The sequence below is a fragment of the Triticum dicoccoides genome, chromosome 7A (assembly GCF_002162155.2).
Source record: "Triticum dicoccoides isolate Atlit2015 ecotype Zavitan chromosome 7A, WEW_v2.0, whole genome shotgun sequence".
Taxonomy (NCBI): Eukaryota; Viridiplantae; Streptophyta; class Magnoliopsida; order Poales; family Poaceae; genus Triticum; species Triticum dicoccoides.
This window is the reverse complement of record NC_041392.1, coordinates 646,046,079-646,050,771: the sequence shown is the minus strand read 5'-3', so window position 1 is coordinate 646,050,771 and position 4,693 is coordinate 646,046,079.

The following is a 4,693-nucleotide window of genomic DNA, read 5'->3' as shown; positions in this document are numbered from 1 at the left end:
CTTGTCATGTGTGTGGTCTCATCCGGGGCTCCGAACAACATTCGGTCACCAAATCACATAACTCATATAACACTATCGTCAATGAACGTTAAGCGTGCGGACCCTCCGGGTTCGAGAACTATGTAGACATGACCGAGACGCCTCTTCGGTCAATAACCAATAGCGGAAACTGGATGCCCATATTGGTTCCTACATATTCTACGAAGATCTTTACCAGTCGAACCTTATGACAACATACGTAATTCCCTTTGTCTATCAGTATGTTACCTATGCGAAATTTGATCGTCGGTATCTTCATACCTAGTTCAATCTCATTACCGACAAGTCTCTTTACTCGTTCCGTAATACATCATCTCGTAACTAACTCCTTAGTCTATTTGCATGGAAGCTTCTTGTCATGTGTATTACCGAGAGGGCCCAGAGATACCTCTCCGATACACGGAGTGACAAATCCTAATCTCGATCCATGCCAACTCAACAAACACCTTCGGAGATACCTGTAGAGCACCTTTATGATCACCCAGTTACGTTGTGATGTTTGATAGTACACAAAGTATTCCTTTGGTATTCGAGATATGCATGGTCTCATAGTCGAAGGAATATGTATTTGACATTAAGAAAGCAATAGCAATAAACTAAACGATCATATGCTAAGCTAACGGATGGGTCTTGTCCATCACATCATTCTCATAATGATGTGATCCTGTTATCAAGTGACAACACATGTCTATGGTTAGGAAACCTTAACCATCTTCGATCAACGAGCTAGTCTAGTAGAGGCTTAGTAGCAACATGATATTTGTTTATGTATCCACACATGTATTTAAGTTTTCGATCAATACAATTGTAGATGAATAAAAAACCTTTATCATGAATAAGGAAATATAATAATAACAACTTTATTATTGCCTCTAGGGCATATTTCCATCAGGATCTAGCAGTATATCATTCATCTTTTCTTTTTTCTCTCGAATACGCACAAGTATGCGTATCATTCATTAAAGAAGAGAGGAAGAGATTCCCAGAAATTCACAAGGTTACAAGATATCTACAATCGGTTGTGGCCAACCGGCACCACCTAGGAAGTTTAAGCGACCTACTATCCAGCTACCCGCGCTGCTACCCATGCCAAAGGCCTCGTCATCGCCCTTGATTCGGCCGGCTTCCTTCCAGAGTCCTCCTTCGTCCTCGATATGCCGGAGGACAACCCGAGATAAGGAGGGAGACGCTCCATTGAAGACTATGTCATTTTGATTCTTACATAACATCCACATGCCAAGGAGGCACTCGACGCGCGCAGATCTCTGATGCTCGCCTCATTGGTCTTGCCTGATGTACCACTCCATCATTGGGCATGAACTCTGGTCTGCCGGTGGCTACACTAAACTAGTTCTACACTTCCCTCGCAAAGACAGACAAGATCAGGAGGTGGTTGGTGGTCTGATCCACTGGTCACATAGCAGGCATTCTTGATGTGGCAGTCCCCGTCTGGCCAATCTATCCGAAGTCCAGCACCGGTCCCTTAGCGCTAGGCAAGCAAAGAAACAACATTGTAGATGTGCTTTGGACTTCTATGTGAAAGCAGCCATCGGCGCCACCTCTAGCCCCATGAACTTGGCCGCATATGTTGATCGAACCAAAAAGAGCCCATCTTTTTCGCAAGCTCAGCTTGTTAGAGCTAAACACGTCGTGTGTGCTGGTGTCCGAGTAGTACTCGTATACTAGTCCGATTAGTGCTCCAACATGAAACCGACTAGGTTTAGCTATAGGGTAGCTAACTTAGTATATATATGTGGGTACCTCCTTGTAATCTTTCAGCCAGAAAAGAGAGAAGTAATACAAGGCTTGATAGGAGCCTTTGGCCATCATATCGCTTCGGTGTCTTCACGTTTTGTTCGTCGAAGTTTACAAGTCGCTGTGTTCCGCCGACGGCGCCGGCAAAGTTGATTGCTCGAAGCAAGTCTAGCTAGCTTACTAGTGATTCACGTACACACATAAAGCGGACAGGGCATAGGCACTGTTTATCAATCAAGCAGTGAGCATGTGTGCTTGCTAGCTTGTACTCCCTCCGTTCCTAAATATTTGTCTTTCTAGATATTTCAAATGACTACTACATACGGATGTATGTAGACATATTTTAGGGTGTAGATTCACTCATTTTGCTTCGTATATAGTCACTTGTTGAAATGCCTAGAAAGACAAGTATTTAGGAACGGAGGGAGTACATGTGTATACAGCTTCGGGTGATTTGATCTAGCAACGATCAAAAGCCAACACAGCTGAACAAATACTCCACACCCTCCAACAACTGTGTCTCTGCTACCCGCGTCCAGAGGCCCAGGAACCGGTTCAGCGATGTTGCATCTAGATCCGGCCCTATGTCCCCAGCACAGGCGTCATTCACAAGCGCTGCTGAGACCGATCTGGTCCTTCGCAAGCGTCTTGGAACCCTCTTGTAGATCTTCGACGCCAGTTCGCAGATCCTAAATTCCTTGACCCATCTGTCCTCCTAGAAAAGTGTGCTCTAGCTATTGCCCATCGTGCCTCTACCAGCAGCGTGGAACAACGCCAGGGAATCTGCCGGCACCGATATATCAAATTTCATCCATGACCTGGTCTTATCAACCCGCTGGAGCCATGCCCATCGCGCCTGTAGCGCCCTGTTCGACTACTGCAAGTTCGGTATCCCAAGTCCCGTAGCCCACTTTAGTTTGCAAACCATATCCCAAGCGACTGCACAATTCCCACTGTTCTCTTCCTTCTTCCCGCACCAAAGGAAACCACGACATATTTTGGCGAGCGCCGCCAACGTCTTCGTCGATTGATCCAAGGCTGGCATTTTGTGAACTGGGATGGAACAAAGAACGAACGTGATGAGGATCAGGTGTACACTCTTCGATCTATGTCACCTTCTAAAGAGACTCTCAATCTGTATCATGCTCCTCATAAGCAAGATTATTAAAAGAAGGGTGAATATGTGGATTCATAGAGCTAGTACCTTCCACCCACTATCATGTGTCATCCTTAGGATGAGAGATTCTATTGCGCTGATGTTGAGCCAAAGCGAAGCTACGAGAAAGGAGGTAATCTTGTCACCATGTTTGAGGCAATTTACTCATGATCGTTGCATCCAGCGGACTTCCTCCAGCTCAAGTAAGAATTCAACCAACTTCTCTTCTTTGCTTCCATTTCATCATTCCCCAGACCCCGAGGACCTACACTAGTAGATAACAGGGCTTTGGTCCAGGCCGGGTCAGCCCATTAGTCCCGGTTCAGTCTAGAACCGGGACCAATGTGGGCATTGGTCCCGGTTCGTGAGCCCAGGAGGCCGGCCGGGCCACGTGGGCCATTGGTCCCAGTTCATCCGGACCTTTTGGTCTTGGTTGGTGGGATGAACCGGGACCAATGGGCCTCGCTCCTGGCCCACCACCATTGGTCTCGGTTGGTGGCTTGAACCGGGACCAAAGGCTCCCCTTTAGTCCCGGCTCATGTCACCAACCGGGACCAATGAGGTGCCTATATATACCCCCTCGCGCAAGAGCAGAGCATAGTGCTCTGTTTTTTCTGGCCGAGGGGGAGAGGGCTTTGTGGTGCTCTAGCTCACCTCCTATGCACATGAGGTGTTCGATGGAATGCCCGAGCCACACTACTTAAGCTTTCTCATCTCGAAGCTCGACCTCCAAGCTCCATTTTCCTCGAGATTTGTCTAGATTTAGCGGTCCGTCACGCCCCGTCCCCGTCTTCACCGCCGTCGATCACCCGCGCCGATCTCATCACCGACACCACCGTGGTGAGCCTCTTGTTCTTATCTTCTTTCTGAAAGGAAAAATATTCTTACTTGTATGTTTAGATAGATACTTGTATCATTTTCTTACATTTATTATTGCATCTTATATAGTGCGATGGTTTGGTATCCGCCCCCGTCGGCCCTCGTCCTGTCTATGATTCGGATGTGGTATGTATATTATCTTTATAACTATTGGTTCATTTATTGTTTATGAAAATTATGCCGACCAACGTGACATAGATTTTATTTATCTAGGATGTATGTGAATCGGAAATGCCAATCGACCCTATTGTCGAGAGGTTAAATTTAGTTGAAGAAGAAAACAATTTGTTGAAGGAAAAAATAAAAAAAATTGAGGAGGAGAAGATGATATTGGAGTTGCATGTTGCGGATGTCGTCGATGATCACAAGATCAAGATGGATGCAATGCGCTTGAAGATTAGAAAGATTAGAAAATATGCCATTCATACCGAGGCTTGGTATCATTATGCCGTTGGATCAATTGTTACCTTGGTTGCGATTATGATCGCATTTGTTTTCGCATTGAAATGTTTTACATAGTTTCAATGTATCGTTTAATTAATTAGATGCTCTGGAGAGCTATATGTTGTTAGATGAGAACTATGTATGCACTTTGGTTTTAATGTGATGATGAACTTCTATTAATTTGGACACTTAATTGTATATGATGCACGCAGATGAACCGGGAATGGATGTACGGTGACAGACACACCCGCGAGTACATTAAGGGCGTGCATGAGTTTCTCGATGCGGCTGAGGAAAACAAGCAGAATGGTTTTATGTGTTGTCCATGCACTGAATGAGGGAATACGAGGTCTTACTCTAACAGGAAAATCCTTCACTCCCACCTGCTTTACAAGGGTTTCATGCCACACTATAATGTTT